Source organism: Manihot esculenta, chromosome 8, assembly GCF_001659605.2.
Source record: "Manihot esculenta cultivar AM560-2 chromosome 8, M.esculenta_v8, whole genome shotgun sequence".
Lineage (NCBI taxonomy): Eukaryota > Viridiplantae > Streptophyta > Magnoliopsida > Malpighiales > Euphorbiaceae > Manihot > Manihot esculenta.
Genome location: NC_035168.2, coordinates 1287447 through 1299255, shown reverse-complemented (window position 1 = coordinate 1299255; position 11809 = coordinate 1287447). Strand labels below are relative to the sequence as shown.

Below are 11809 nucleotides of genomic sequence, written 5' to 3'. Positions count from 1 at the left end.
CTTTATTAGCTCCTGTCTTCAAGGACAAAAACGCGTACCTTTACTTCCTAAGCTCTTGCCTTCACTAAATAAAACAAAATCCGCATCAGAAATCAATTAACTGTGATCCACTGAGAAACCTTGCATAAAATTTTATGTAATTACTTCTAGAATTAAGACTAAACGAACCGACCAAAAATAAGAAATTCATGCATTTCTATGCCATTGTGACAACTCAACTTAAACTTGGAATTTTTTATATACCATATCATATCACTTTTAGGATTCTAAAATTTAAAGTTCATATCTAGATAAAACTTTATTTCTTTCACAATAAAATATTTATTGATTCATAGAAAATATTTTCTATCTAAAAAAATTAAATTATTTTACTTTTTATTAAATAAAAATCATTTTCTCAATTTCAACAATCTTTCACGTATGAATCAGGTCATCAACATTATCTTTGATCCAAGGAAATGCCACATGGTACACACACAAAACCCAACAACAATTTACAGATCTGATGACAATATTAGTTCTATGTTATGATTATATCAGCATCACAATCACCAAAACCCAATTCATTCAATGGAGGCATCAGCAGACCATAATAGAGTGAAACTTCAAATTCAACGCTCCACTGCATTTACATTCAAGTTTGATTCATTATGGTCTACCAACATAGTCTAATTTAATATTATTTTCTATACTAGGACCATGCGTCGAAGCCATTTGTGGACTTTCCAAACGAAGGCAAGTTGGCCCAAATCCACTTTTACCATGTACCCACTTTCCATCTCTCTCTAGATTTTGGTATTGAAATGATTATATTTTGCATGTCATGTTCTTGGATACAGCCCAATAAATTGAGAGATCTTAAAGAACATCCGTAGTATAGAAGTAAGCTAATTGTATCATAATACGTGAAATAAAAAATAAATTACAAAAGAGACAAAAAAAGTAAAATAAAATCAACTCAATTTTTTATTTTTTTTCCACACTTGGAAGAAAAATAAGTAGATTATGATACTAACTTTAGTTGGTATCCCTATTGTATTGTGCAATTTCTCTAATAAACTAGAGACTGAATCAGACTCGCATAGGATTAAGCGACATTATGAAGTTCAAAAGAGAAGAAGAAATACCAAACGTTCACAGCGGAAAGTAAAAAAGAACTGCAGATCTTAAAGATATAACTTTTGTGGTTGCTAACATAAAAACATGTGCATAATTGTGTTATTGCAATAAACAAAGGTAGGGAACCTTCTTAGCAAAACACTGAAACAGGAAAAGGCAATTGCTGGCAGAGAAAGATGCATTCATTCCAAAATGGATGTTAGGATATCGATTACATTTTTGGCAGTATGTTTACAAGAGTTTATGATACACAGTTGACAGAAGGGGGGGAAAATTCATAGCCACAAACTCCAATATCTTCGCAAGTGAATGGATTGAACATGAAGAAAATACACATCATCAAGTATCCTTCAACCAGGCCAGTTTCGAGTTGGTATCACCTGAAAATATATACTAAGAAAAAAAAGATAGAAAGCTCACATGGACATTATCTGGCATACCCATCCCAGCAGATAATTCAGCATCAAGTTGCGTGTGGTGCAGGTCCCATCATTTGCTTCACACTACATTTTGAAAAGGAAATTTCAGGTTATGTGTGGGGAGCAAGCATTGGATTTTAATTTCAGTTAGTAGGTGAAGAAGGTTCCAGCCCCGGTCAAACTTCCTGAGCATTGGGTTGGTGACATCAATAACTGGTACATACAACCTAAGTTGTGGGCATATCCAAGTATAACTTTTCCCTTGAAACCAGGTTATATATTATGAAAGATAATAAAATGCTTAAGAGTTTTAAGTGGTTTAATAACAATAGCAAGTGCATAGCAGCTAATGGGTCAATGAAGATGCATTCAATTCAAGCAATCAAGGGGAAGTTTATTGGCTTGGATTTGAAGCAAGCTACCACTTAGTTATGTAGCCCAACCTGGAGGAAGAAGAAGACAAACACTACAGTAAATGTGGTGTCACGTTCTATAGAAAGAAGAAGAGAGAAATTGATAAGAACATAGTGGATGGAAAAATGTGAATTAAGTTTTGGAGGGAAATAGGCCTTGGTGGCTTAGCTGTTGAGAGGTTGTTACAAGTTTCTTACAGTTACAGCTGTATAAATACCAGCTGGAGACATTCCTTGGACACTTAGAATAATGAAATCAATAATTCCTCCCTCTACAATTCTAATTCTCTTTCTCATCTAATCTTTTTTTCTCTCTCTCATCTCCTATAATCTTTTCTCACCCAATTTAATTCTTACTCATCTTCTTCAATTCTCTGAGTTTCTCTGTTAAGTGTTATAAATTGGAATCAGAACTTCGTTGCGAAGGGAAATTTGCTATGCTGGTAATTTCAGGTATTGAAATGACGAGATCTGGAGTGGCTGCACGGGAAGCAAGAATTGGCGAAATAGAAGAACAAATCAGAGTTCTCCTGGAGAACGCGAGGAAGGATAAATAAGAATTGAGGCAGGAGATCCAAAAGTGAGGAGACTCGGAATGCAGTCCTAGAGGAATTGCCATCAATACGCGAGGAATGATAAATAAGAATTGAGGCAGGAGATCCAAAAGTGAGGAGACTCGGAATGCAGTCCTAGAGGAATTGCCATCAATTTTTAGTGTTACAGGGCAGTAGTGAGGGAGCTAGTATTGGGGTTACGGAATAATGTGGGAGAAAGTAGTGAGGGAGCTAGTATTGGGGTTACGGCTTTCGGAGGCAAGGGAATTCTTCTGAGTCTCAAAGAGAATGTCATTCCAACTAAGCAAAAGAACACTAGCACTGGATCGATAGTGGAAATTGAAGGTATACAACGTTTCTTACCTAAAATTAAGCTAATCACCTTCAATGGGAAGGAACCTAAGGCTTGGTTAAGAAAATATGCCTAATATAAGACAGCCCAGACCTTGTTTCAAGTGTTGACAAAAGACTTTGTTGTCTATGCAAGATACTAGTTCGGAGAAGGAAGCGGAAGGCAAAGAGATATGGCATGAAGTTATGAAAGAAACACATGAATTTTCCCAAGAGGCCAATCTGTCCATCAATGCATTGGAAGGCAGTCAGGGAAGTGAGAGAATAAGAGTGATGGGTCAGCTCGAGAATAGATAGCTTGTGATCCTAGTAGACAGCGGCATCACCCACAGTTTTTTGGATGCTAAGGTAGTTAAGGAATTGAAGGTTCCTGTTGTTTCAGTTCCAACCACTTCTGTTAAAGTTGCTGATGGAAGGAAGATTTTCAGTACTGAAAAGACACTAGGATTTATTTGGAAAATTCATCGTTGGCCCTTCCAATTTGACCTCCGGCTACTGCCATTAGGAAGTTTTGACATGGTATTGGGAATAGATTGGATGAAAGCTCATAATCCAATCTTGTTTGATTTTGATCAATGCAGTATCACACTCCAACGGCAAGGGAAACCAGTAGTATTATATGGAATTGGGGATTATGCATCACAATTACAGTTGTTGCAATGCAAGGATGCCAGGAAATTGACCCATAAGAGAGGCAGTGATTTCAATTCTCCCCTATTCTCAGTTCAAGTTTCTGAGTGTCCACAGACTTTTCAGGGTTGTGAAGCTTTGTTACAGCAATGTGTTTGCAAACCCACAGTCCTTGCCACCTCTTCATAATCATAACCACTCCATCCCTGTTATCCTAAGCCCAACCTGTTAATGTTCGACCCTACATACATCCACATTTCCAGAAGGCTGAAATTGAGAAATTAGTAGAAGAAATGCTGCAGAACGAAGTCATTCAGCCTAGTTCAAGTCCTTGTGCCTCTCCTGTGCTTCTGATAAAAAAGAAATATGGTTCTTAGAGATTTTGCATTGACTACAGGAGATTAAATGACATCATAGTGAAAGACAAATTCCCCATCCCAACCATTGATGATTTACTTGATGAGCTCCATGGTGCAACCATTTTTTCCCAGATTGATAAGAACAGAGTGGAGGCAAAAATGTGAATCGAGTTTTGGAGGAAATAGGCCTTGGTGGCTTAGCTGTTGAGAGGTTGTTACAAGTTTGTTACAGTTACAACTGTATAAATACTTCCTTCGGCACTTGAATAATGAAATCAATAATTCCTCCCTCTACAATTCTAATTCTCTTTCTCATCTAATCTTTTTTTTCTCTCTCATCTCCTCTTATCTTTTCTCACCCAATCTAATTCTCACTCATCTTCTTCCATTCTCTGAGTTTCTCTTTTAAGTGTTACATGTGGCTTGATAAAGCATGCTACCATCTGACTGGTTCTAAGCTCAACAGCAATAGTAGCACTAGGATTCTCCTTCCCCTAGCAAAATGAACTTGCACAACCTAGCTTCAAGAGTCTAACAAGGTAAGATTCCTAAAATTAAAACAGAAGATCTCGGACGTCTACAGCTTAAATTAAAATTTGACATGACAAACTGAGCTACTTGATTGGTGGTTCATTTTATCACCCACCCACAATTTTAGTAGACTGCATAAGCAAGCACATATTCAAACGAGGAAAGTGAGACCTAATTTTACTATAATAACAAACTAAGGCAAAATGTATGGGTATGTATATTATCTGAAAATTGATGAAGCATTCCTACCCAAATATTCCTACACAGAACAGGAACTAGATGAATAAAAAGCAGCTTAAGGCTTCTTGTGACGTTTGATCTTCAAATGCTCGTCCCTCACTGTGACAGACATTGCAAAGTATCGGCTACAACGAAAGACTAAATTAACCAATTATGCAACAACAACCCAACAGAAGCAGCCAAGTAAAATTTGAAAAATGAATTCTACTTGAAATAAAGCAGCCTAACAAAAACCTCTTCTCCTCGGATGAATTTTTAAGTAAATAGTTAAAGCATCAATTCAAATTAACTCACTCGCAATGCAAACAATAATATTGGCCCATGCCAGGCAAATCCTCATTTAGGGATAAAGTCTTCTCCATCTCAGGCTTTTGCAGCTCCTCACAAACAGCATCGCCTCGTGAGCAAAGCAATACCAGTCAAGTCATCACAGTTTCAGACACACATAGAAATGCAAAAGGCTTTCTCCTTAGCAACATTGTGAAAACAAGAGCAGGAAATTGAGGAAAATTTGGATTAATCACGAAGAGAGAGAAAGGATTCAATTAATATAATTTCATTAAAATCTTTGATGAGGAATCTGAAGCTGCAAGCAGTCTTATGAGAATAATTTCTCTTCTTCGCTTTCCTGCTCGGACATTTGCCTCCCATTTTTACGTAAAACCTAGGGTTTCAAGGGGATTTTGAAATTTGTGAGTAAACCCTGGACGATTGTTCGCCCGAGTCTCCACTGCGATCCTAGGGAGGAAATATGCAGAAAGTTCTTTTTTTTTTTCCCAAAAAAAAAAACAACAATATAGAAGAATAATTCATCACCACACGGAAGAACAGTGTCGCTTGAATGTCTCTGAATTGAACCGACGTCGTAGACTCCATAGACCTCGTTCTTGTTCTTACGGAGCCTAAATGAACAATGTTACGAGGGCAGGCCCGAGCTTCTCAGAATAGTAAATATTTTCTCTTTTTTTTTTTTTTTTTTTTTCCTTTTTTTACCAAGTGTTTTAGCACAAGTGTTATGCATGTATGCCATTTCACAGTTCATATATATATTTTGTGTGCATTAATTAATAATTATTGTAAAAAAAATAATTAGACATTCAGAAAATTAATTTAACTTTTACTATTTATTAACTTATCAAAAATCTCTTGTGGCGTTCTTAAAATTGGAATCGCTTGATTATCTATGTTTCTAATCACATTATTGGTTAGGGTGTGATAGAGCAATATTCATTTGATTATCTATGTTTCTAGTCATATTGTTGGTTAGGGATGCAGTAGAGCAACTTTCGCTTGATTATCTATGTTTCTAATCGGTTAGGGTATAGTAGAGTAACCTTCTGAAAGATATCTTTGTTTTGTTCTTTGTCAAGTTATGTGATGGAGTTTTTGATCACAAGTTGGTCCTAGATTCCGTATCAATTGGTTTCAGAGCACGATGATAGATAAATTCCTATTTATCTATATTTATTTATTTCGTAAGTTTTTTTTATCTATCTTTTTTTTTTCAGTTTATATTATACTTTCTCTTACAAAAAAAGAAAAGCAAAAAAAAAATAAAGAATTTTTTTTATTTCAATTGTGTGAGATTTATTTTTTAAAAAGTGAGAGATAAAAAAAAAAGAAGAGCAAAAAAAAAAATTGTTTCAATTGTTTGATTTAAAAAAAAAAAGAAAAAAAAAACAAAGGAGAGATGTCAAAGCTTAGTACTTCATTCGCAAAATGTCATATTGAATTCAAAGAGGATCCATGTATATCGATTCTTTTATTATTATTATGGTTGAAGATTCGAGGACGAATCTTTTTAAAGAATGAGAGAATGATACGAACAAGGAAATGGTGCGATGCTTCAAAAATTTAAAATGGGAAACTCCAAATAATGACAAATCAAGTTACCATTGCTTAATTCAAGACTTGTGAGATGAGAACTATATTTAGGAAGTATAGGAGAATAAGGAAACAAGCAACACACTCTTCAATACATGTAGACGCACAATATAATTTCAGATCGCGTAATGCATGTATGAGTAAATTGTATTTAAGCCAATTTTATTATTTTGGTATTTTAATATTTTGTGGGATTTGTTTTAAATTAATTTGGTCTATATTAGAAGCCAAATTTGTGCAGCCCATTTAGGAAGGAGATTTTTCCAAGACAATTTAGGAAAATGATCTTTAATATAATCTAGATTTGATTATTTGACTAGATACACTTCCTATATTGTAAGTACACCTTCCTACAATAGAATTAGAGTTTGAAGGCTATAAAAACACCCTTAAGGTGGCAGCCACAGGAAGCAATGAATAAAAGATGATTTTATGAACAATATTTTGGTTCTTCTCCATTATTTAGCAACTTATCAAGGTTTAACCTTGTGGCGTTCTAATGTGGATCTCCTCCATACTTAGTTAACTTATCAAGAATCTCTTGTAGCGTTCTCAAAGCTGGAATCACTTGATTATCTATGTTTCTAGTCACATTGTTGGTTAGGGGTGTAGTAGACCCTTGATTATCTATATTTCTAATCACATTGGTTGGTTAGGGGTGTAGTAGAGCAACCTTCTAGAAGATATTTTTGTTTTATTTTTTATCAAGTTGTGTGATGGGGTTTTTTATCACAAGTTGGTCCTGGATTCCGCATCAGTATAGGGTGGCAAGGAATTTGAGCAAATCTCTTATAAACAACAATGTAGGAAATCCTAGTCCAGTTTCTATGTCCCATTTCTCATAATTTTGGAACAAGCTCTGTAAACAAAATTTGCCAAGTAAAATCAAGATCTTGATATGCCAATTATGTTTAGAGAGATTACCATGTAATGCTCTTCTCCATACCCGGCTACAACAGTTGGACCCTCAGTGCCCTTTCTATGATCAAATTGAAGCTTTAGTTCATTTATTTTATCAATGCCAGCACACTATCACAGTTTGGTTCTCTTCCCCGTTAGGCCTTCGATCCTCTCTTCTACCAGGTGTCACATAATGGATAAATGTAATGCAATGTGCAATAGCTTCAGCCAAAAACCAAATCATCAAGATTTAATTTAGCTTTCGACTTTTTTTCTTTGGCAAATCTGGAAAGACAAGAACAACTTCATTTCTTGCCAAGATTCAAAGCCAGCGAGTTTGATAGCTGACTCAGCAGTTAAACATTTTGAGGATTTTGTTCTAGCTTTGGAAGGTAGCATCAATCATGTAATTCCCTCCTCGCATTAGGTTCCTGGTTAAACTCCACCACCATAAGGTTTTATTAAAGTTAACTTTGATGTTGTAGTTAATTCTAAGGTTAATGTTGATACTTTTGCTGTTTTAGCTCGTGATTGTAATAGAAAAATCCTAGACTAGCATTGCCTTTTGTAGCATTCCTTTATAGACCTCTTACTCTTAGAAAGCATAGCTTGTTGGGAGACTCTCTTTGTAGCTCAAAATAGAGGTTTTTCAAAAGTTATTATTAAAGGTGATTCAGTTAAGGTGATTGAAACTTATAAAGAAGGTCATTTCCTTCATATTTACAAAAAATAATCGAGGACTCAAAAGAGTTTGCTCAAATTTTATGGATATTAATTTCTTCTAGGTCAAAGAGCTAACAATCAAGCGACTTGCTGTTTGAGTAAAAAGTTTATTTGTAATAATGTATTTAGATATAATTTATCTTCTTAAATAGACTTTGTTCTTTTTTCGTTACCTTCTCGGAGGTTGATTTATAAATTTTTATGCTTTTAAAAAAAAAAATAGTAAATATCATAATTTTTTTTTCATTTAATCCTTAACATTTTAAACAAATCTTTGACTGATCGTAATACTAATAGAAGAATAAATAATTGTATTTTAAAATAATAATACATTTTTTAATTGGATTTAAGGTTTATAGAAATAAATTAGTAAAATTTTCTAAAAATTCAGAAACATATATCTTGCCATGAGATAGTGAATGGGCTGAGATACTGATTGCAACGATCGTGCAAAATTTATCTGGTTTTAAATTTAAATGTAGAGTGTAAACTAATTAACTTGGAGTTTATGTTTGGCGCTCAACTTTAATTTGCATTGGGTTCATTTAATAGGCTCTTGTCATTTTAGCTTGTTAAAAAGTATTAGAGGCTAATTGTTCGTTGCTAAAGGTTTAAACCACATATTAATAGCAAGGACATAATTTGTATTGTTACAGTAAAATTGTCACTAATATTATTCTTAGTAAAAAAATTTAAATATCCATAATTTTTTTCATGTTTTACTATTTTTTCAAATATAAATATTATTTTAGTTGGTTTTTCTTTAAAAAAATATTTCAAATTATGATAAAATTTTAATTAAATATAAATTAAATGTAATATAATGCTTCAACCATTTTAATTTAAATTAAATGTAATATTACTAGTTCTTTAAGAACCAGTATCATCGAAGACCAAAATGGTTTTAGAAAATGCTTCTCCTTTGTATTGTACACTTCTCAAGTTCAAATGACACTTAAATCTTGTTTAGCAGGCCAAACCCTTCGGTTTTAGTTTTTAGAACAATTGAAAGCGGACAGACATGTCAAAGATTTTTTTTTATCTCTGAAAAGAATAAACAAATCCCATGAAGAATCTCCGGCCTTACTCGTCACAGAACTGTAAAAACATCCAAAATCATCTAATATCTCGCACATATTTTTACCACTAAGGTATAGGGATAGATTTGTTGAAGCACAAGATTCATGGGTTTGCTCAATTAATAATCCGCTACAAAATTCAATTACAGTGTTGTTGCTATTGTCACTGCTTAGAGCTGTTTATGCCACCTTTTGACACTAAATATCATTCTATGGATGCAAATGGCGAGGGAAAATAATGATGTTTTCACTATAAGCATAACAGTCAGCTTTTAATACAAAATCCTTGTGAATCTGCAGGCCAATTAAAGACTGGTATATTACCCATACACTTGACGGTTGTGCTGCCAACGATCTTCCTAAAAGTGAAATCTATCTCATGCATTTCCCTGATTAAACAAAATCTAAAACAGCCTTCAGAAACCAGATAGTTAGAATCATTCAGTTGATTTTTTAAAATTATGCCTAAACCACCTTTGTTGTAATAGACATCATTATGGTCCACCAAATAAACCGTGCGAATATCTGTCGAAAAAATTCAATATATTTATTCAAGGGCTTTTTATCAATTTAGGGGTATGAGACTTTTTATTTGTGTATTTGGGGTTAAGACAAAAATATTTACGGATTTAGGGTTGGGGTGAAAGGCGACAGTCGAAAAACTTGCTTGACGCCTGTTTGACAGACGCCACTTTAAGTGGCGCAAGGCCATTATTATTATTATTTTTTTAAATGGCCTGGTGTCATTCAAAATTGGCGCCACTCAAAGTGGTGCCGAGCCTTGATTTTTTTTTAAATTTTTTTAATTATTAAAATATTATAATTATATTAATTAATTAATATATTATTTTTATATTATATTTTTTATTATAATAATATTTTATAATATATTTTATTAATTTTAATATATTTTTATAATAATATTATAATTAAATAATATTAATTATAAATTTATTTACCTGATATTAAATATATATAAAAACACTGAATTAAATAATTAATAAAAAATAAAAAAAATTAATATAAATATTTAAAATTATAAAAATTAAATTTATTTTTATTAAACTGCTATTGTGTAGCCGTACATAATCACAAAATAATATTAATTTTATAATAATATACATAATCACATAATAATATTAATTTTATAACACTGAAATTATATAGAGTCAGTAATATTTTTAATTTAAATATTAATAATAAAATATATTAAATATTAATATATAAAATATATATTAATATTTAGATAAAATAAAATTATACTGTTAATTTATCATGCGATTAAATTAATTAATTTATTTATTTCCCTTTAATAAATTATAAATAATTTAATATTTTTATATAATATCTAATAGTAAAATAATATAATAATTTTAAATATTTTATGCGTTTAAATATTTTTATATATAGTCCGTTTGTTATTAACTTTTATAGTACTCTTATATATTAAAAATATTTTTATAAAATATGATAATTATTTATAACTGATTTTAGTAATTTGTAGAATTATAAAACAATATTATTATGTAATTAAAAAATTATTGATACTATTTAATCACAGTATTACTGTATTAATTTATTAAAATAATAAAATAATATTACTGTATTAATTTATTAAAATAATAAAAAATACTGAATAAATATATACAATATTATTAAAATATTTTTATATATCTAATCACAACTTCAATTATTTTTATATCTCTAATCACACTATAATATTAATTTTATAATTTATTAAATATTAATATATTAAAATTATAAAAAAATATTTATTATTATAAAAATATAATATAAATAATATTATTAAATTAATATAACATAATTATTTTATTATAATATATTAATAATTAAAAAAATAAATACATTGCACCACTCTTAAGCTATTATTTATTTTTTCCATTATTTATTTTTTTACAAACTATTATTTATTTTTTCTATTATTTATTTTTTTATTTTATTTGTAAGAGATGAGGACATAATTTATTTTTTTATTATTAAAATATTATAATTATATTAATTAATTAATATATTATTTTTATATAATATTAATTTAATAATTTTATTTATATTATATTTTTATATAATAATTAAATTTTTTATATTAAAAATTTTATTATAATAAATTTTTTATATTATACGTCATAACTCTCTACAATATTAGAAATATTCATCACTTGTATGTAATCACATTAATATTTCTAATATTTTAGAAAGTTATGAAATATAATATAAAAAATTTATTATAATAAAAAATTTAATATAAAAAATTTAATTATTATATAAAAAATATATTATAAATATAATTATTAAATTAATATAATATAAATATAATATATTAATTAATATAATTATAATATTTTAATAATTAAAAAAATTTTAAAAAAAATCAAGACCTCACAGTGGCGCCATTTTAAACAATAATAATAGCGCCAGGCACCACAGCTTGCAGTAAGTTTTTCGGCTGCCATTTGTCACCCTAACCCCAAATTCATAAATATTTCTATTTTAACCCCTAATACACAAATAAAGAGTCTCCCGCCCCTAAATTGACAAAAAGCCCCTTATTGCCCCTTATTCACACCCGTATAGCTGGCTTCACAAAAC

The 11809-nt window shown here is 30.7% G+C and overlaps 1 long non-coding RNA gene across 1 annotated transcript; it reads right to left on the bottom strand.

Annotated features, from left to right (window-relative positions):
* Positions 1–1283: 1283 nt before the first annotated feature.
* On the bottom strand, positions 1284–5587 carry LOC110620469. The gene is made up of 2 exons (XR_006351593.1): positions 4626–5587; positions 1284–1622 (listed from the first exon to the last, which is right to left on the bottom strand). It is a non-coding gene; the product is annotated as an uncharacterized LOC110620469 (long non-coding RNA).
* Between the last annotated feature and the right edge of the window lie 6222 nt (positions 5588–11809).